Raw genomic sequence first — 22,501 nt, 5'->3', positions numbered from 1 at the left:
GTGGGCCACTGAGGAAGAAGACATGGCTGGCCCATGTGTCTGGAGGCTCCCCACCTCAGACGCCAACAGGCAGACTGGATGTGGAAGAGGGGGGGCTGTGCAGCCACCTATCACATGCCAGGAGAAGGACTTGGAAATCTCCCCCAACTGTGGCCTCAGCCAGGAAGCAGCTTAAGTCAGAATGTCATTTTAGAGGCCCCCCATATGCCCAGGACCATGCTGGGAGGAGACCTGGGGAAAATTAAAGCCAACAGTTTGCAACAAATGCTAGACTATGTGGCTTCAACGTACCCAGGGGACAGGAGTACAGAGATGACACTGTGAATCATACTGTGTCCCCAAAAGCCCATGTGTTGAAGCCTTAACCCCCAAAGCCACTGTATTTGAAGGAATTAAGATTAGATGAAGTCATAAGGGTGAAGCACTAATATGATAGGGCTAGTGCCCTTATGAAATGAGACACCCGAATTCATTCATTCTTTCTCTCTCTCTCTCTCTCTCTCTCTCTCTCTCTCTCTCTCTCTCTCTCTCTCTCCCCGCCATGTGAGGACATAGTGAGAAGGTGGCTATCTGCAAGCCAGGAAGAGAGTTGTCACCAGAACCCAATCATCCTGGCACCCTGATCTCAGACTTCCAGCCTCCAGAACTGTGAGAACAAACTGCTGTTGATTGATTAAGCCATCCAGTCTGGGTTTTTGTTATAGCAGCTGAGCAAACTAAGACAAATGGCAAAGTCAAAGAGAGCTTCCCTGAGGAGACAAGGTGTTGGGCAATCCTAGGGGTGGAGGCAGACCAGATCACGCTGGCTGAACCTGTAACCACACAGTGGGCCCCAGCCACTGCCCATCCTTACTACAGCCTACAAAGCCTGCAAGGACCACAGAGGCAGCTGAAGGGTTGATGGGACTTTGGATATTCCACAAAGCACAGCAGACCCCTTAGGGGAAAAGGCTGGAATTTTATGGCTCCTTAGCACCAGCTTCCAGCTTCCTTCTTCCACCTCCACTAAAGGCACAGCCTGGCCCAAGCTGGCCAAGAGTCAGTGTGCAGAGGCCTTCCTCCCCCCAGACTGCCACCCCTGAGGGGCTGCCTGCAAGTGAAAACCTGGGCCCCAAACAGCAGAAGTGATCAGGATGCGCACAGAGAGAAAAGGTCTATAAATATACATTTTTATGACATGGTTAATTAAAGTGGATTAGAATTAATTTAAGAAAATTACCAGTGCCCTAGAGGATTTCAGAAGCAGGGCACGAGTCCCTGAGTCCAAAGGCTGCACAGAAAAGCCTGAGGGAAGTGAGGGAGGTGCCCGTTCCCTGAACAGTGTCCTCAGAAGGCGCTTCGCATTTACACAGCGCTCTGTGTATGAGGCACAGTCATGTGGGATGGTGAATGCGATCAGCCCTACTTTGCCAGGGGTAAACTAAAGCCCAGAAGGGGCAGTGACTTGCAAGGTCACACAGCATGTTTGTGACAGCCTCCACAGGAGGCCACAGGTCCTTTCTGTCAACCCTGGGCATTTAAATCATACTCAGCACATCAAAAGCCCCTTACACCCTGTGCTTCTGTGCCTCTGTGTCCCCGGTGGGTGCTGCTGCTCCCCAACCCCACCCACTACTCTGAGGTCCATCACCGGGAAGGCAGAGGGAGGCAGCCTGGGGGTTAGGGACAGGAGGCAGAAAGGGAAAGGACCCAAAATCAACAAGAGGACCAGAATTTCAAGCAGTTCTTGGAGGAGCAGGTTCGGCTATAGCAATTTGCTCCAGGGGAAAATCGTGTTCCCGTGCTCTATTATACAGAACAGAAGGAACATTTGGTGGGTTGAATACTTGTTAATTTATTTCTGTTTGTTAACGGGCCTGAGGGCTGCAGGCTAGCATGGGTATGCACACATGCGCGCTGGGCATTGACAGGAGACGGTGCCTGAACTCCCCAAGCTCTCCTGCCATCTCCCTGTGGAGCATCGCTCAGGGTCTTGTTCCTTCCTTTAGGTGTCAGAGGTCAGAGGGAGGCCGTGTGCAGTTGCAGGACTGAGGTGAGGCCTTGGTTTCCTCATGTGAAAAATGAACTTAGCAACGAGATGACCCAACACATTAGGGCAAAGCCTTTGACCTTGGAGCCAGTGTTAACAGATTTAAGAAGATGTCTTGAGAGTGTCTACAGATACGCAGGAGGTCCTGACTGGATGGTTCCTTGGCCCCTCACACTGAGCAAGTCCAAACAAGGTTTGTCAGCCTTCCACCTGGCCCAGGCTCCCATTTCAGACAACAGTGCTACCCTGTACCTTGCTGCTCAGGCCAAAATGACCTCCCCTGACCTAGACCCTCAGCCTTCCCATCTCAGAGCCAGTCTCAAGCCATAACCCTGACTCTCCCTTCCAGACCCAGCACCCCTCCCCACCAGGCTCCCTGCTTTCCTTGCCTTAGACTCTAATCTAATTCTCTGTCAATGGTGGTCAGGACAGAGTCCAAAATGCACAAATCAGGTTCCATCAGCCTCCTGCTGAGCTTCCCACTGTGCTCTGAATAAAAGCTGCTCCTCAGTAGGGCCACCAAGGCCTCCTTTCCCACCCCCTCTCCTCCCTCTCTCCCTCATTCCCCACCTACCGGCCATGCTGTCTTCCTCCTCCTGGTCTTCAAACACACCCAGCTCCTCCCCACCTCCAGGCCTCTCCCTGGCTGCTCAGCCCTCCTGGAGGCCAGTTCTGCTCAGACTTTAGGCCTCTCAGCTTCAATGTCACCTCTTCAAGAAAGGACCGCCCAGACCTTCCCCTCCAAAGTTGCTCTGCTGATCTCAGCCACCCTCTTTCATCGCCCTGTTTATTTCCCTCTCAAACCCATCATAGTCTAATGTATCCAGATTATTTGTACTGTGGCTCATGGTCACACCCACAAAATGAAACCCACCTGAAAGCAGGAACAGTCTGTGTAACATTCTAGCGGCTGGATCCTCAGAACCTGCGACAGCACCTGGCACTTAATGGATGTTTCATAAACACTTGATAAGTGAATAAATAATGAATGAAAAGACAGGTCATCTCTAAGCCAGAGGAAGGTGTTGACAAGAAGGCCAGGACTCCCTGCCCCAGTGCTCCCTGCCCCGGTCTCTGAAGGGCCTGAGCACCTTCAGTTAAGGAAAGGGAGCGGGCGGATACTAGGCAGCACCTGGGGTCTGGGTCCTTTTCTCTAAACAAGTTCATGGAGCACTTACAGGGAATCGGAGATCCAGGTCTGAGCCCTGGCCCAGTCACTCAGTGCAATTCATTCGACCTCTCTGAGCCTTGGTCTCCTCATCTGCACAATGGGAGGGTAATAAGACCCTCACCTCCTAGGACCCTTGTGTGGGTAAATGTGATCATGTTCTCAAAAATACGAGATGATGATGGTAAAAAGAATCCCACTCTTACAGATGAGGAAGCCAGAAAGATTATGGGAGCTGCCTGGGTCCCATAGTCAGAAAGTGGGGAGCCAGGACCCTAGTTCAGACTTGCCTGACTCAGAAAGCAGTGCTCCTGTCTCTGCGCTGGCCGCACCCCAGCTGGGAATGGGCAGTGGAACATGGGACACCTCTCTTCGTTCTCTCCACCACAACATGGGTGCACCTACATGTTCCCAAGTGTGAGGTGGCTTGGCCTCCCCTTCCCCCAGGTTCAGCACAAAGACAACTTCAGGCAGCTGAGAGACCTGGCCAGGAAAAACAATGCTGCCCCCCTCCTGTCACCACCTGAGGTAAGGCAGCTGGGAAGGAGCAGCTGGCCAAGCACCAGACAGGTAAACTGAGGCAGGCAGACTCCCCAGGTAGTCTGAGGTCAAGGAATGGGCAGGCCTGAGTCTCGAGGTTCAAAAGGAAGAGGGGGCCCACATCATAGGAGAAGAGGAGCCCTCCCTGACATGGCCAAGGGAACAGGCAGGGGAGGTGGCAGGACTCCGAAGACCTTCAGAGGTTCTAAGAACAGACTCAGAACCCATCCACTCCCACTCAGACTGGCTTATGAGATTGGAAGGTCATCAACAGAAGGTCCAGAGTCCCTGCTCAGGATCAGCTAATGAGGGATCCCCACTGCAAGCAAAAGGGGCAAAGGTGACTTATACCTGCAGCCCATGCACATTAAGAATTATTTGTCTTTTGAGCTAACAATTTGCTATAATACCCATCCACACTTTTTCCAGCTGGGCACCCTCCCATACATCCTGGATTAATCCCAAAAGTTACTCCATTCATTTAGAACATGCCTGAGTGTACCTCCTATTTTATGAGGGAAAGTTTTCATTGTTTTGAAGCACTCACAGGTTTTAATTTGGCGTGAGATTTTAAAGCCTCCCTCAGTGGCTAAGAGAAATGAGGAGACTTGTGGCTGGAAAGACACCCTCTGCCCTCAGACCTGGGAGGACCTGGCGGGGACCACCAGACCCCATGGAGGAAGGGAGCACAGCACCTCCTCTCCAAGGAGCCAGGGAGTGCAGATCCAATGCTGTATGGCATTGGGACACACCCTCAACCTCTCTGAGCCTCCCCAAGAAAGATAAAGCCAAGGAAGACTGCATATTTGGGTGTCCCTCTACTGAGCCACCCAGGGAAGTCTGGGAGGTAATCACCTCTACAAACCAGAGTCCTGAGGAGTAGTGTGGAGTCCCTGAAAAGGTAAGAAGTTTGGAGTTCAGGTTTGGAATATGACCCAGGGAGAGTGAATCATTAGCCTCTGAGCCTCATTTTCAACTCCTTAGAATGAGACTAAATGCCACTCCCATTCCGGGTTGTTGTCCAAGCCAAGTTCATAGTGAGTCTGACTCAGGGCCTGGCATAATGGGTATTGGATAAGCACGAGTCTGCAGGCCCTCCAAATCCACTACAGACCCCTCCTACTTCCCTATCTCTTGGCTCTTGAGAAGCCAGACCACCTGGTTCCTCAATCCTGGCTAGAGGCTACGCTCAGGCTGACCTCCACCTCCAACCACAGCCTCCCTACAGGACGGTCCTGCCAGTCTGGACAGCTGCAACCGGCCTCCTCCCGGAGTTTGCGCCAGCCCTTCACACCTCCCACCCAAGGCCCCAGGGCCTGGGGAGTCCTGTCTGTGCACGGTCCCTACACTGAATCCCAGCCCTCCTCAAAGGCCCCATATCAGGCTCTGTGCTGGGATCCAGGCTACATGTTTGTCGCCCCCCTGCCCGATGTCGGAAGATAGCTGTCCCAGTCCCAGCTCCTAGTCCCCCACCCCCACCAAGGCTCCAGGGCTGGGACTTCTCTGGGCTCTGACTGCACCTGCCGTTCCACATCCAACACCCCTGGAGCCTGTTCTCAGGAGCTCACACCGTGCCCTGTGCTTGCTCACATAATTCCTGACCAGGCTCACCCTCTCTATACTCCTCCCTTTCCCCACACACTTCCCCTGATCCTCCTGAACACTAAGGTCCCACCTCCTCCAGGAAGCCCCGCCTAATTCCTCCAGCCCTTACATCCTTCCCTTTTCTGGGGCTCATAACATTTCTAACCTCAGGTTGCTATACAAAGGCAGGGACCATCTTGCCTACTCATTTTGTGGCCACCAAGCCCAGACAAAGCCCATTGGGTATTCAAGAAGGATAGGCTCATTAAATGATTCAGGGGAGCAAGAACAGGACTCCCAAGGACAGAGTACATACTTCTGGAGAGCACACCTCTGTGAGATAGGTATCATTATGCCCACTGTGCAGCTGGAGACAAAGACATTAAGAGAAGCGAAGCACTTGCCTAGCGGTAGTGCTTGGAGGTGAACCAGCCCTACCAAATTCACAGTCCACGTCCATGACCCACCAGGCCTGCAGTCCTCACACACTGTTCCATGGGACCACCTCAGTCCCACTGTTGTCTGTGCCCCACAGGAGGAAACTGAGGTCCAGAGAAATGGGGTCACTTGCTCAAGGCCACACTGACAGTAAGTGGCAAGACCAGAACTTAAATACCAAGTCCCTCAGCTCCCAGCCTGGTCAGAACACATGGTCAGAACACCCTTCACAGGGTCTGCAGGACCCACCTTGCCCTCCCTGGTGGCCCACCCTTTCCTGGGCTGCTGGGTGTCCCCCTCCCTGTCCCAAGCCAGTACGTCAGCCTCTCCCCATTATTGGCCTAACCCTGAGACAGGAAGCACAAAGCCAGGAAAATCCCTTTGCAGGTGGAACAGAGAAACTAGACACACAGCCAAGCAACTCACTGCTGAACAATTCACAGCTGGTACAAGGGTCACCAGGGCAGAGGGCAGGGGACAAAACTGAGGAAACAAAGACCTCACCCCTAGAATAACCTCTTCTCTCCTGGCCTTTTCTCCTGGGAGATGACATCGAGGCCTCAGTTGTATTTCAGTGCCAGGCCCAGAAAATCAGCAAAACCAGGTAGGCAACACCAGAACCAAATGCAATGACTGAAGACCCTCTGCCCACCACTGACCAATCAGAGGAGACCATGACCCTGAAGGGAACACCTGGACAACTGATGAATCTGCTGCTGAAATCCTCCCCTGAGACCTCCCCTAAGATTCCCACCTTCAAGAAAGGGATAAAAGCCTCAAGACAAAAAACCCAGCTCAAGCCCTCCCTCTGGGGAGAAGCCTGTGCCATTCCCTTTCCCTCTTCTCCCCCCACTTCTTTCCCCACAGGCACGGTCTCCTAAACTCTAAGGCAATGGGCAGTGGCAGCTTGTCCCAGGCTGATCCCCTGAACCTGTCCCCAAAGTCCCCTTTTCTCTGACTTACCAGTGAGCTAAGGCAGCCCAGTCTAGGCTCTCCTGTTGTTTCTTCTGTGCTAAGCCCTTCCTTGTTTTACTGTCCCAGCTTTAATAAATGGATCTCTTATTAAATGAGGATTCATGTTGTGAAATCTTTCCTACACAAAGTCAAGAACCCACACACTACGGCTGGCCCTGGGCAGACCCACTGAGGCCCCTATCCAGTAAAACCCCCAGGATCCCTGGGAGGGCCTGCATGGTTGGCTGACCTTTTGGAGTGCCTGGCTCTCAGTTCTAGGTATTTACACAGATTGCCTGTGGTTCCAGAGGAAAGGAGGACATCGGGGGGGGGGGGCGGGGGGGGGAGGTAGAGGGATGGCAGGTGTGGGCTGAAAATACTCCTGCCACCCTCCACACCACCTGGACAGCAGAGCCACTGCCTGGACTATGGCAAGGTCTCCTCAAATAACCCTGGTAATTCCTCAGGGTGGACCCTATGGGGCCTTGGGTAAAGGCCTGGACTACCCACTGAGTGGAGGGCCTTGGCCAATGTCACCTCCAGCTCCTCTCTGCTAGGTGAACTGGAGGGCCTCAGGGGACATGGGAAGGGATACACCTTTTAGCAAGAATCCCTCTCTGTGTTAAGTGGTCATCTCACTTCACTGAGCCTCTCTCTGCCCCCTCATCTGTAAGTGGGGTTCCGGTAATAACTACCTCTACACTTTGGGCACTCGGCTGCACTGGGCTGGCTTACCCCAGCAAGATCTGAGGACGCACCTCTCTTGGGACATCTAGCCCCAAACAGAAAAGATCTGGTCTCCCAGGAAAACAGCTAGGCAGCGTTGTGTGGGGACATCAGGCTAAAATGCAAGCGGATACCCCACCAAAAAGCAACAACAGCACAGCCAGGATGTCACCTGGCCAGCTGGGTAAGAACAGCGGGCATGGCACAGGTACCAGGAAGCCTGGGGTCTCGGAAGCTAAGAGGATGCTAGCCCCCATCCAGACTGGCTGCCCCTGAGCCCAAACTCTAGACCATGTATACCACTGCAGCTGTCGCAAGCACATCCCAGCCTCCCCCAAGCTCCATCCTGGTCTGAATGGAAGAGCAGAGGGTGAGCTGTGGGAGACAATGGGTCCCCGGAGAAGGGCACCAGGGTGTGCAATTCAGGCTGGGACTAGAAGGAGCTATGGGCTGCAGGGAGTGGGGGTGAGCACCTCCCTCTGTTTTTGCCCTCTCCGTGCCAACCCCCACCCCTACTGCTGAGCAAAAAGGAGCAGCACTTGAACCCCAATCACAGCCACAGTTCTCAAGGCCCTGGGGCCATCCTCAGGGCCCCACCCTTTCATTTGCAGCTCAGGCTCCAATAGGTCTCTCCAACCCCAGCTCAAGCCCTTTTATCATTCAGAAGAGCCTCTTGATAGAAAAGGCCTCTGAGGCATCTCACAAATAAGAGTTCTTTAATTCAGAAGTTGTTAACTTCTCACAGAGGAATTTTAATTTTGCTTCCCTACCATCTCCTCTCCCCAAAACCTGCCAACGAAACACAAAAGCTAACAAAGCCAAGCACCTGGTTCCTGTGCACCCTTCCCTCATGGGACAGAGGCAGGAGTGGCGAGTGTCCCACCCCACCTGCACAGACCCCAGGATTCCTACCCATGACTGTGAGAAGGCCTCCAACCTCTCCCTTTGGGCATGCCTGCTTCACATCCCCCTCACTACCCCATACCCAAAGTGCCCTCGGAGCAAAGGGTGGCAGATGGCTAAAGGGTAACAGGAAGGCAGGGCACCCAGACAGGGCAGGGACCACAGACCCTATCTAACACTCAGTGCACTGCCATCATATTGCCCCATAGTTGATGACTGAAACTTACATCTACTGAGCATTTACTATGTGCCAGACACCACTCTAAACATTTCATATGCACCAACCTATTCAATACTTAATCCACACAAGGTAGATGCTAGTTTTATTCCCAATTTACTGACAAAGAATCTGAGGTCCACAGAGCTTAAGGAAATGGCCCAAATTCACACCTGTAGTAACAGGCAGAGCTAAGACTGGATCCAGGTAGTCTGGCTCTAGAGTGGGCGTAACCTTAAGTGCTGCCTTCACTTGCCTGTCCACCCATGGCCTGCATATGTATTGAGGGTGTGGACAGGGAAAAGGGGCCACTCAATAAACTGACAAGCTCAGGGGAGGCCTGCATCACAGGCTTACAAACTCAGAGGTGGAAAGTAACCACATAGGATGGTCTGAAATTAAAGCTTTCTAAGTAAAAGCAGGTCAAGGAGGGTAATCATGTCCTAGGTTGGTATTTTTCCCTAACAAAGGTCAATCTTTACCTTAACTGAGCCTGCCTGTTGTCTTTTTTTTCTTTTTTTCTTTTTTTTTTTTTCAACTATGATCACATACCAAATAACATACCTTTGGAATATCAAAGTAATTTCCTGCCCACCTCCAAAGAGTAGAGACCACAAATCCCCTCACTGTTATTGTTATAATGTTGGTTGTTAACTGGTACCCACCAATGTAAAGGAAGTATGTGCCTATTCATTGTACTTTTTATCCAGTCCCAGGGATTTCCCCCCCACCCTCTTCGCTTTCTCCCACCTCCCTAATCTATCACCAGTGAATTTCATACAACCCCCTCACGCCTCCTCCTTTGATTCTTACCTATAAAGTTAAGTGGTAAAACTGCCAGTTTCCTGAGTATTTTCTCAATCCATTGAGATTTTCCTTCCTAGCAACTGTTGTCAGTTTGGCTCAAATAACTCATAAAAATTCTCACAGGTTTGATGTTTCTTACGTTGACAAGGACCAGGGCCACGAGCATCTCATCTCTGTGTCCCTGGGGACAGCACAGTGCCCAGCAAACAGCCACACTGAACACATACATGTCTGCAGGGTGAATACATGAAAATGAACAAAAGCAAAGACCTATTCATTCTCTCACAGGCAGGCAGGATTGTCTCCAATTCACCCATAAGCAGACTGAGGCCCAGAAGTGGAAGCCACTGCCCCAGGTCACCCAGCTAGGGGTGTGGAGCCCCAGGAATTTCTCCTCCCACCCTGATCATGCATACCTGCCTTCCAGCAGAGTGTACAGGGATGAGGCTGTTCCTGGGTCCAGATTAACATCCTGGATGAAACAGAACTCCAAGAGCCACGATCATGGCCCTGACACAGAAATCTCCTCTCTGTCCTTGACAGCTGAGGCAGCCTCACCTTCCCTCTTGCACACCTGGAGGCATGAGATGCTCCCTACCATTTGTGTACTGCTTTGGAAACCCCAGGTCTAGCCATGAGGAGTTGAACTGTGTGCCCCCCTCCACCTAAAATTTATATGTTGTAGTTCTAACTAAGCACCATTGCCTCAGAATGTGAGCTTATCTGGAAATTGGGCCATTGTAAATATAATTAGCTAATTAGAATGAGGTCATTTTGGCATAGGGTGGATCCCTAATCCAATATGGCTTATGACCTTATAAGAAGGGGAGATGTGGCCACAGACATGCACACAGGGAGAACACCACATGGGCATGGGAGACAGAGGAAGACAGCCATTTAAAGCCAAGGAGAGAGGGAAGGTCTAGCACAGATCCTTCCTCAAAGCCTTCAGAAGGAATGAGCCCTGATGATTCCTTGATCTCAGATTTCACACCTCTAGAACACAGGTGGCAAACACAAGGCCTGTGGGCCGAATCCAGCCCTCCACCTTGTTTTATCCGGCCTGGCACCTCATTTCTACCCAGCAGCAGCAATGAGCTCTTGCTTAACTGTCAAGGAGTAGTTACATATATATAGTCCTAACATTACATTTGGCCCATTGAAGGCAACCGCAAGGCTGAAATGGCCCCCAGTTAAAATGAGTTTGACATCCCTGCTCTAGAACTATGAGACAATACGTTTCTGTCTAAGTCACCTCGTTGGTGATAAAATATTTTGTTACGGCACACCTAGCAAATTAATAAACCTGCAGACCTGGGCTTCAGTGCTGACTCAGGCAGTTAGTAGTTGCGTGACACTGGACAAGCCCTCGCCCTTCTCTAAACCTTGACTTATTCCCATCATCCCCAGCAAACAGCTTGGAACACAGTAGGTGCTCAATAAATGCTTATTGGAAGAATGAGTGGGTTAACAGCATCCACCTTCCACACGGCTGTGATAAGGATGAGATGAGATGAAGAATGGTATATGCTCTGACAAGGCCAAAGTCCTCGACACACATGGTGATGACTAGATCGATGGATACACAGAGGGCTGGCTGACGTGGCCACAGCCACAGTCTCAGCATAGAGTGTTGCTCCAGGCAGGCAGAGGTGGACAGAGGCAAGTCCTCCATCTATCAAGCCACAGACATTGCCTGAGTTCTCACCACATGCCAGGTCTCCCCCACACTGGGCCCTGGGAGGAGGAAAGGAGAGCTCCCAGGGGCCAAGTGCAGCCCCTGCCCCATGTGGAGCCTAGACCTCCATGAAGGCTGCAGGCAGGCAGGTTCAGCTCAGTCAGCACAAAAAAGAACTTTCTCCACCTCAGAGCTGCCTCTGGGGCCTGGGCATCCCTGGGGAGAGGGAGGTCCACATTCCTGCAGGTGTACAAGGACAGTTATACTCTCCAAGCAGGAGTCTGAGTTGGGCCAGCAGATCATCAGAGTGACTATGAAGCTTATTAACCATCCAGATTCCTAGCTTCCCCCATGACTGAATCAGAGAAGGTCCTGGTGGGCCCCTGAGGATCCCTCTCTTTAATGACCTCCCTTGGTGGTCCTGATACAGAGCTAGGCTTGGGCATCCTGGGCAGAGAGCTCCATGGGTTGAGCAGGATTCCATTTGGAAAGAGCTTTGACAATAATACATGGGGATGGGGAACAGGTGTAGACAGGAAACACAAGGGACAGAGGAAGAGGAAGGTAGAGATGAAGATAAGATGAGGATGATGACAGTAAAATGACAGGCAGCTAGCTCTCCAGGTGAAAGGTACCAACAGCCATTCAAAGGGGCCATAGTGTGTGAGAGAGTCGGGGAAGATGCCCGAGAAGAGGTAGGATTTGGCTAGGGTGAGAAAAGACTTCTAGATGGAGGTGATGGAAGATGAGACTGAGCCTGGTGAGTGCAGAGGACGGAGGAGGAGAGTCGTCCGTTAGAAAGAAGAGAGTCATCCGTTAGAAAGAAGAGGGGCAGGAAGAGTGGGCTTCTACCAGACCGTGAAATGCCTTGAATGACCAGGAGGAGGAGCTTGGACTTCAACCTTAGCCACTGAGGAATTTTGAGGAGGAACATGACATGAAGGCAGGCCTATAGTAGTGACCACCAGCAGGTCAGAGGGGCCTGGGCATCCCAAACTTACCAGATGAGGCTCCCTTTGGGGAGGGAAGGGTGAAATGACTGGGCCCAGTATCAGTACCCACTTCCTACCCAACAGTAGTCCTGCACAATGTTACAGAATGACAGTACCAACCGTTAGGCCACTTGGAAGGAGCAGCCAGGAGGGTGAGTTGGAAGCACCTTCTCTGGCCTGGCAAATCCAGAGGGCTTGTCTGCAAGGCTGAAGTAACAGGCCTGCCCATGGGCAGGAAGCCCCATGGGGGAGAGTCACCTTAAGCAGTGAGGCCCAGGTCCCTCCTGTACATGACCCTGTCCAGGCTCGGAGGTTCTAAAACATCTCCCAGATGCTGATGACGCCCTCCCTGGCATGCCCAGCCAACCCTGGCCCCCAGCCTTGCCTTACACGCCAGGTCCATGCAACCTCTCCACCTGCCCATGGGCATCTCAAAGTAACACCTCCAAATAGGACTCTTCCTTCCCCTCCAAACCCATCCTCAGCCCCCTGTTGCTCAGTTCAAAGGTCCCACCGCCTACCAGTTCTCAGACTCTGATCTCTCACAGCCTATCTCTCATTACCCTTCCATCTCCTGCACTCAGGTATTCCTCCCTGCCATGGTCTCCTAACCGGCCTGCCAGCTTCTAATCTTGCCCCACCCATCCCATTTTTTGCCCACAGGGCAGTGGGGGAAAGCCTGCCCCTTGAGCATGGACCACCTCTACTCATACCCTGCAGCTGTGGTCCCGGCCCCTTTTCCCTACAGGCACTCCCACCTCAAGGTCTGTCCAGTCCCCCAGGAGCCTGTCCCTTCTCCGGTCTCTGCTCAAAGGACACCTCACCTGAGAGGACTTTTCCTGACCACTCTATAGAGAATGTCTCCCCCTGCATGCTCACTTCCTTCTCCTGCCTTATTTGTCTCAACTTCACTTATTACTCCCTAGCCTTATATTATGAATTATTTATCTGTTTCTATTCTATCTACTCTATTCGAATTGGAGCTTTATAAGGGCTATGACTGGTCTAACTTACTGACCCATGGATGCTAGGCATGTAGAACAGGGTCTGCCATGCAGCAGGTATTCAGCAAGTCTGTGTCAAATGAAGGATGAATGAACCATTGAACTAATGAATGACTTCAGTAAGCATTCATGCAGCAGCTGGTACACGCCACAAGGAAACAAAGGGGAAAATCAGGCTAGATCTGCCCTAAGAGCCTTCGCAGCCTATGGGGATAAAGAAACCAACATCTAAGAGCAATCCTATGCAGTGTGTAAGCAGTGCTAGGGTAAGCGAATGTGCACAAAGAGGAGAGTCCTGGGGAGGGGACCTCCAGCTGGGCCCAAGGTCGGGAGAGCTTCCTGGAGAAGACACCCCGCCCCCAGCTTCTCTCCCTGCCTCTCAGGGACCTGGACCACCTCCGCTCCCAGCCAAGGGGAACAAACGAAGGAGGCCTGACTCACAAGCCTCACTGATTCCGATCTGGCATGTGCATCCCTCCTGCAAGGAGTAGATATGGGCAGGGCTGTCAGGAAGAGGTGGGTATGATCCCTCCAGTGAGGTCAAGGGCTATAGCATCTAGGACCCCAGTCTTGCCTGCCCTTCCCCAACCCCACCATCCTGCCCCCTCTCTTCCAATCACAGAAGCAGTAGAAGAGCAGGCAGGGCAGGGAAGAACCTGGGCTTCCTCGGGCTTCAGGGCTTCAGCATGCCTCCAAGGCTCCCCAGGAACAGCCCTGCCTGGTCCTGGGCATGCCGTTACCAAACACTCTGAAGTCCCCCATCTCTACAGCTTTGCTTAGGCTGGGCCCTCCCCATCCCTTAACCCTGTCTGCCCATCATAGCCCTACACACATCATCTTTTGGATCCACGCAGTATTTATAATGACACAGCACTGCAAACAATCAAAATATACAATGGAGAATTGCTTAAGCATGCTATGGCTCACAAAGGCTGGAACATGACACTGCCATTAAAAAATCACATTCCGGAAGAGGGTTTAATGATGGGAAAATGATCTTGCTATAGCATTAAGTGCAAAAGGAAGGTTAGAAAACAGCAAGCACAGTTTGATCCCAATTATGTCATAAATACCTATTTTGTAAAAGACTGAGGGGCAAAACACCCAAGTGCTCACATTTTTCTATAGAGAACATGCATTTCTTTAATAATCAGAAAAATAGAACATTTTTAAGGAATCCTATATCCTTTAAGTCTCAGCCCAGGTGTCCCCTCATCCAAGGCCCCCAGTCTCCCAGGTGAGAGTGGCCTCCACTCTGAGGGAGCTCCCCCCTAGCTTCTTGTGTGCTGAACTTCCACAGTGCTCTCTGCCTGGGCAGCTGGGGGAGGCTGCCATGGCCCCTGCTGAGAGTGAAGGCAGGGCTCATCTGTTCTTCCTCCATGACACCCTTGCCCTGGGCCCCTCCTATCACCCTGACCACCTTCAAGACAATCCTGACTGTATCCTCTCTCTCCCAATCTCCCAGCAGCAATCACAGGTTAAACTGGAGGGGCTAATTAGCTGCTCATCCTACCCAGGACTGACTGATCAGCAGGAATATTTTGATGGAGATAACTGGACTTCAAAGCAAGGCCTAGCACCTAGGAAGGAAACCCAGGCCTCAGGCCCCTGCCATACCCCCACCAACTTCCTGCTTGAAAGGACAGTGTCAGCTGAGCCTCGGGCACACCTATCATCACACCTACTGAAACTGTCACCCAGTCACCGAGGAGTGGGGCTGGAGGCCTGCTGCCCTGCTGAGCCCTGGCTCTTCACCTGAAAAATGGGGACCACATTCCTGTCCAGCCTGTTTGCAGAACATTTCCCCAGCATTCCTTCTATTTAGCAAATTCCTCTGCAGACTTCTCATGGATCATAGAGGTCTGTCTAGGACAGGGGATTGGCCCAGATAAAGGGTAGAAGGCATTTGTCTAAGGTCATAAGCAAGCCAGGGGGTCAATCCAGGCAGCAACCCAGTTCCCACTCCCTCCCCACTTCCCATCTCTTCAGGACTTGCTGTAGTTTCTCCACATTCCCTGGAGAAATCCCCATATGGAAACATGGAGGGTGAAGACTGTCACTTCCCACATCCTGAGTGTCCTGCTCCACAGGATACAGTCCAAGAGGCCACTGCTCACACAGAGCCAAGGTTACCTGGCTGCCAGTGACTGCCACACGTACACACATGCAGCTGAGCTTCATCCTGCTGGGACGATGTCTGGACCTGCACATTGAGTCTGGAGTGAAGCTTCGTTAAACTCTACAAGTAAGAGCCTGCCTCCTGACCGCTTCTTGGGCCCTGCCTGTCTCAGTCTGCCTGCTCCCACTGCCTCCCAACCCGGAGTCATGCACACACTTTGGCAGCAATGTGAATGAACCGAGGACAGAGTCTTCAGCTCACCATTAGAGACTTCCCACACCACACAGGAACCCACTGACTGGCACGGCCATGAAACCTTGTTGCTCAAAAGAATCCTCAGGCTTCTGAGCTGGCTCCCAAGGCCCTGCCCTGTCAAACCTCCTAGACTGAACTTCATGTGGGGAAGGAGACAGGGAGGTACCACCAGAAAGACTGCCCCTGAAGGGCCTCCCTACAGCCTCTCCCATGGGGACCCCCCTCTGCCCAGTAACAGAGTGGCTTCTCACCTCAGATTGGGCAGGCGTTTGCGGTGTGCAGCTGGGCTGGGGGTCAGCCTGGGCTTGACTCAGTTGCCCTCTTTGTCTGTGGGCACCAGAGGCTCAGGGCCTATGGGTACAGGAGGCTGTGGGAGAAAGAGGAGATGAGCAGTCAGCCAGAACAGGGAAGCACAGAGCCAATTCTAGGGAGCAGTGGGGGCCACGCATACAACTGGTCCAATCCCACCTCGTTGGGCAATAAACACTCACACATCTCACACACGCTCCCTATTGCTGACACACACACATTTTTGCACTCACACAAATCCATGCATGCTCTCACTCACTGACACTCATATGCCACCAGCTGGGGCAGGTAAGGCTCAGGGAATGTTACGTTTCCGGCCCCAGGCAGAAAGGGGTGTGAACGTGCTTCCCTGCACACTGGCTCTGTGACCCTGGGACAGTCAAGTCCCTCAGCCTCACTTCCCTCACCCCAGAATTGGAGATACCATTCCCCCTGCCAGGGTGCTGGGAAAATAAAGGGAGAGAAGGGACTGTGGCCTGGCACACAGTAGGTGTCCAGCCACCACTGGGCCTGCCTTCCTTCCTAGCCCTGCTCCAGGACGCAGGCTCAGGGTCTGGCCCTTGACAGGGAGCAGGCAGCTCACTGGGCGTGCCTATGGGGTCCCTGAGCCTCAGCCTCCCAGTTCCCACACACCCACGCCTCCCTTCCCCAGCCTCTTCCAGGTCATGGTTCATTCCCTCGCCATACAGTCTCCAAAGGCAAGTAGGGACCCCCCCCCGACACCGCCCCACCTCCGTGAGTGGGGAGGACACTATGGAGTCCTAACTCCTTGGTAAGACCCCAGGCTGAAAGGCCTTAGGCATCAGGCTGAAAGTCTCCCACCTGATACCTGTATAGCCCTGGGCAAAGTTTCCCCAGTTGAGCCTCCCTTTCCTCAACCTCTCAGACAAAGACCCAAATCCCCTTCTGAGTTGTTACCAAGAGTTTCCAATCCAGTCAGTGTTTCTCAAAGGGTGAGACATAACACATGCCAGTGGTGGTGTGCAAGGGGATTCTGCAGTAGGTGGTGCGCTGACAAACTTTTGCACCTACCATAGGTATGTGTTTATTTTTGTGTAGTGTCACAGCTGTGATTTTGTGGGTATATGGCTTGGGGAGTGCCCGGCAATCCACCTTCAAACATGAGTCACTGCACAGACAAGGATTAAGCAGATGTGAGTGCAGGTGGTGCCCAGAGGTGGCTACAACCTCGGTGGTGAAAAGGAACCAGGGAAGGTTGGCATCTAACCCAGGCCTGGCTGTCAGCAGCCCTCACAGGAATATGCAGTTTACTCCCCCCGGAAGTCCAGGCCAGCCCCTCCTTTCCCTCTTCACTCCCCATATGGTGCGCCCGGCACAAGCCTAAGTCCCAGGGAGACTCTCAAGGCCTTCCAGATGGGATCGATAGGGCTGGGAGACAGTTGCCATAATGTCAGCAGAAGATGGCAAAGGCCTCTGACTCCCTCCAAAAATCAACATTTTATCAAGCTTAAGGAGCAAATGGTGGAATTTCTAGGTGTATGGTAGGTGAGGACGGAGGGACTCTTTGGAGGCAAGGATCTCCTTGTTTCTTGAGCTACAATCTTCTCCTCCAAGAAGGAGGCAGAGACCTGGGCACTGAGCAGCTTCTAGAGCCTACCTTGACCTTCCTGTCCTGACAACAGAGCCACCAAGCAGTGTAGACCAGTAAGAGAGGGCCTGCCTAGCCCTGTTCACCAGCCCCCAGCTATTCCTTCTGCGGCCCCCAGGGTGCCTCCCAATGGCTGTAATTCTGGAGGATGGGACAGGACTAAACGGTGCCAACCTGGGACAGTGGGGTAGCCAGAGCCTGGGCAGTTCCTCAGGCCTGGGTCCTCCAGGCCAGGCCTAACTAGGCAATATCCTTGGTGATAGCCCAAGCTGGCTCCCAGCAGACAGGTACAAGCTAACCAGCTCCACACCAACAAGCGGCCCTGTCATGGCAGGCCTCCCAACCGCCTGGCTGTGGCCCTGAGCCTAGTTCCACTTGAGCCAGCAGGGCCAGCCATCCCACAGCACCACACCAAGCCCCCAGCTGCCGCATTGCAAGATAATGAATGGGTTTCCTGCTCCCTTCCCCTCAGATTTTCCTGAAGCTCCCACTCTCCTCAACAACATCACAAGGAGTCTCTATGGAAATAGGACCACAGGCAGAGCATAACAATGATTTGGGGCAAGGGAGGAGACACAAACAGAGCCAGGAGCTCTCCTGGACTCAAGGCCTTCCTGTGTGCTAAGTCCCAGGAAGAACATGAAGTCCCAGCTGCAGGCCTCAGAGCCAAGGTGGGTAAAGAAAACCACTGCAGAGGTGAGAGCTTCCGACCTGCCCTCCTGGTTCCTTCCCACTCAGGGGAGTCCAGGGAGATCTGGAATCAGAAGCCTGTGTGTTCAACAGAATGACCATGTGCCCTGAGGTGCATGGAACACTGTGATCAAAGGGGATGGTACTGGTGTGTGTGTGTATGTGTGTGTGTGTGTGTGTGTGTGTGTGTGAGAGAGAGAGAGAGAGAGAGGTGCATGTGCCTACTCTAGTCAACACAGTCACAGAATCACAGAGCTTGAGAGGCCCACCCATCCATTGTATGGATGGGGAAACTGAGGCCCAGTGAGGGCTGGGGACACCCCCCAGGTCAACCAAAAGGTCAAGTCCAGAAGCCAGGTCTTCTCTTCCTCAGACCTGAACCCTTGACCCAATATCCCCAGCTTTCTGTTTATTTATTCTATTTTGTACTCGATGATTGGGATAAGGAGATGTGAAGGGCATCGCTCCTGCCTGCCAAAAGCTCGGAGAAGACAGGCCGTCATGGTCAGAGGGAGAGTGCTAGGACAGAAGTCCAGGGGGCTTCAGGAGCCCAGGGAAGTTTACCTCAAAGACTGTAGTTATGCATTTCTGAGCCATGCTTCAAAGACACCTCTGACTTGTCTCCTAAATGCTCTAAGTCCCCACATGGAGGCCTCACCTCCAGGAGTAACAGGGGTATTCCCCATTAGCACCCCAAGGCCCTAGAAATGAGAACCATGAGGAAAGTGCCCTTGACTGCCCCCCTCCCCTAGCTTCAGCACCTGCCTGCATTGTTCATTCTTTCCTCCTGGGAATCAGACACTGTCTTTGGCCTCAGAGGCAAAGAGAACAATGGAGCCCTAGTCATCAGTCTTCACCCTATGGGACTCAAGTCCCCATCTCTGCCAGCAGCTTGAAAATTCTCTCCTATAGTTTTTTTTGGTTTGCTTTTTCTGAGGGGGTAGTACTGAGAGGGCGAAAGAGGACACCTTCCAAAGCTTTGCTTGGAAAACCCACCTGCTCTGCTGTTTCCCACATGGGCTATGGCTCCCAGCTGCTGGTACAGACCCCCGGTACCTATTCAGCACAAGTGGAAACAAAGACCCAAAGGGTAGCCATGTGGACATCAGGTTGCCCAGTGCTGAGAAGGTAGGGGTTAGGCGGGGGAGGGGTGAGGAGGGGCAGTGTAGAGCAGTGAGGACCAAAGGGAGGGGCCAGGGCCAGGGCTGTGGAAGTGGATGAAGGAGCTGTCTGAGAAGGCTTCTTGGTAGAGGAGGAGTTTGGACTGGCTCAGAGCCTACTCTCAGACTCCTGCAGGAAAAGAGTTTCTCTGCCCCGGCAGCCCATGCGGGGCTAGGGCAACAGGCAGAAGGTGAGAGAAGGTGCTCCCTGAAAACTACCGTCCCATCCCAGCCCCCAGAGGCCGCGGGGTCTGGTGGGGAGGCCAGGTAGAAGGTTGGGGAGCAGAGTCAGTGCTGCAGGTGCCTGAGGAGCCTCCAAACCAGGGCTTTGCAGAGACTTTTCAGCAATAAAATTCTTATTTGAAATGAAATTTTGTGCAGTGAGGGACGCCTTTCTATGTCAGACATTAAATCCAGGAGACATAAAGTGAGAATCTGATATACCTGATGACATGAACACACATAACAACTGTCCAGCAACAGACACTGTGCATGGAGTTAAAAGGGAAGTGAGACACTGAAAAAATATATCACTAATGTACAAAGAGCCCCTACAAATCAATAAGAAAAAATATAAAAAAAGGAAAGATTGGCAGTGGATTAGAAACCCACAGAGGAAAAACAAAATTGGCCAGTAAGTGTATGAAAAGATGTTCTACCTCACTAGTAATCAGAGAAAGGCAAATGAAAATTATAAAATACAATTTTTGGTCCATCAGAATGAGAACAATTAAATTGATTGATAACAACCAGTTCTGGCAAGGATGTGGGGGAATGAGGACTCAGACCACTGGAGGGCGGGGGAATTGGCTCACCCTTTGGAAGGATAATTGGCAATACTGAATAACATTTTAAACCCACACACCCTGCAACCTAGTAATCCCACTTCCAAGAGCTTCTCCTACAGAAATGATAAAGTGGAGACTCACACGTAAATATTCAGGAATGCTCACAGCAACGTTACTGGCAACAGTGCCAGAGAAATTGGGATGGCCTGCGTGTTTGTCAGGAAAGAACCGTTCGAACAAAACCAAGCACATCCTCACTGTGGGACACCTGCAGCCACTGACAAAAGGAAGCACCTCTATGTATGGAAAAAATCGAGCTGTATGATGCTATTTCAGAATGAGCCCATCTTTACGAATAACAGTTTTGGGTATATGCCCCCAAAGGCACTGTCCAGACACTGCAGTGATTGCCTTAGCCTAGGAGCGGGACAAGGGGACTTGGATGGTCTCTGTTACCGAAAAATGTGTTACTGGATTTTTTTTGTAATCAGAAAAGAAAAATCAATAAAGAGTTAACAGACAGTTCTCCCACCACCCCCATCATGGGTCCAAACGGTATCGGCCAGGCAGTCCAGGTTTGCAAAGGTTTCCCGAGCACCACGGCTCTCAGGCACCCAGCACGCACCCCCCACCACCACGACGCCCAAGAGGAAGGTCAGCTCCGTGGAGGGGGCGGCGCAGGAGGAGCCCAAGAGGAGATCAGTGAGGTTGTCAGCTAAACCTGCTCCTGCAAAAGTGGAAACCAAGCCAAAAAAGGCGCCAGGAAAGGACAAATCTGCAGACAAAAAGGTGCAAACGAAAGGGAAAAGGGGAGCAAAGGGAAAATGGGCCGAAGTGGCTAACCAGGAACCTAAGGAAGCTCTACCTGCGGAAAACAGAGAAACTAAAAAACGAGAAGTCCAGCCTGGATGAAGCAGGAGAAAAAGAAGCCAAGCCTGGTTAATACCATATATCACGTCTTATCAGTGGTGCCTGTCTCCCTTCTTGTACAATCCAGAGGAATATTTTTATCACCTATTTTGTAAATGCACGTTTGTTAGTAGTTCTAGAAACATTTTTAAGACAGAGGGAATTCCACCTCATCCCACTTTTTTAAGTGTAAATGATTTTTTAAGAGGTGAAATCATTTGCTGGTTACTTATTTTTTGGCACAACCAAAAAATAGTGGGATACTGAGTATGGGGGCTTTGTCTGGAGGCCGGCTAAACATTGCATAGATGGGAGCAGTTTTATATCCTCTGGCACAAAGCATGCTGAATGGCAGTTTGGAGTCAGCTGTGCATTTCGAGACTATGTCTCGAACATTTTAAATTATTTCTATTCTCATGTGTTTCGTAGGAGTGTTTCCTAAAGAAAGCCACTCCTTGATCTTGGCTCCCCCCCGCCCCCCCACCATCAGAACTCGGTGCACTGGGTAACACCTTGTGGTGGTGGTCCAGTTTTCCTAGTAACCTCGTTAATGTGCTATGAAAGATTGAACATTTGATGACGTACTACATATATTAAATTGTGAATTAGTCGGGCTTTGATGTAATAGTATATCAACATTTGCAGATATTGGTACCTGATACTCTATTAAGGAAATTAGTCCCCAAATTTTAAGCTGGAAAGTCACTGGAATAACTTCAGAAAAGAATCATAGCTACATGACTTTACATTTTTGGTACGTATGTTAAGAATTGTGTACAAATTGAAACGTCTGTGTACTTATCTTCAGAACAACCAATAAAATCTCACTTATGAAAAGAAAAAGAGTTAATGGTTTTTTTCCTTTAAATCCTGCCCAGACCCTAATATAAAATGCAGACCTAAGTAGCCATGTTATGGTTGAAAGGGGAGAGGCCTGTCCAGCCCTTCCCCCAACCCCATAGTCCCCAGGCCCCCTCAGGGACACCAGGACTCTAACACCAGTTGCAGGGCCTCCCTTTGCTGCAGAATGTGGAGATACACTGCTACTCCCCCAAACCAGGGCCCATGGCAAGAGTTTGCCACGGTCACACTGGCAGTCCAGACTGGCTGAGGGTAAAGTCAGGGCCTCTGGTTCTCTGGCAGAGTTCTAGCTCCCTAGGCCTGGATGGGTGGGTTCCCTAGGTACCCAGAAAATCCTGGGGTATCACAGTCTTAGGGAACCCTAGGCCCAGGGGCCTTTGCAGTAAACTCCAGGGGAGAAGCCTTTGAGGCTCAGCTCTGAACTCTCACAGGGCCCTGATGCTAGGGAAGAAGAGGGAGAGAGGAGGGAAAAAAAGCAACAAGAAAAGTTGTGGGGGGGGGGTCGTGTTTCTCTCTAAGAAAGAGGGTAGGCTGGGTACCAGAAGGGACGGCTGGAATATTCAGGTGCTGGTGTTCACAGAAAGAGAAAGAGCTCATGTGGGCCTGTGGAGGTGAACTGTGGAGAGTGTGTGTGTGTCTGCATCCAGGGGAGAGTGTGTGATTGTGTGAGTGTGTGTGTGTGTGTGTGTCTGCATCTAGGGGAGAGGAGAGCCTGTGTGAGTGTGGATTGTCAGTTCCAGGGGTGACAATGAAGAGGCAGT

The 22,501-nt window shown here is 51.7% G+C and overlaps 1 protein-coding gene and 1 pseudogene across 1 annotated transcript in view; one reads left to right on the top strand and one right to left on the bottom strand.

Moving 5' to 3' along the window:
- LINGO1 (leucine rich repeat and Ig domain containing 1) overlaps positions 1–15,756 on the bottom strand; it is a 188,896-nt gene extending 173,140 nt beyond the window's left edge. Inside the window, exon 1 of the mRNA XM_045848666.1 lies at positions 15,666–15,756. The gene's annotated coding sequence lies outside the window, so the exon portion shown is untranslated. The remainder of the gene's footprint in view (positions 1–15,665) is intronic.
- A 3,281-nt stretch (positions 15,757–19,037) lies between these two features.
- Positions 19,038–20,913, top strand: LOC123825164 (annotated as a pseudogene).
- Positions 20,914–22,501: the final 1,588 nt, after the last annotated feature.

The sequence above is a fragment of the Phyllostomus hastatus genome, unplaced genomic scaffold (genome assembly GCF_019186645.2).
Source record: "Phyllostomus hastatus isolate PE091 unplaced genomic scaffold, TTU_PhHast_1.1 phas_contig_62, whole genome shotgun sequence".
Classification (NCBI taxonomy): domain Eukaryota; kingdom Metazoa; phylum Chordata; class Mammalia; order Chiroptera; family Phyllostomidae; genus Phyllostomus; species Phyllostomus hastatus.
The sequence above is the reverse complement of the archived record's forward strand: the minus strand, read 5'-3'. Positions and strand labels throughout refer to the sequence as shown.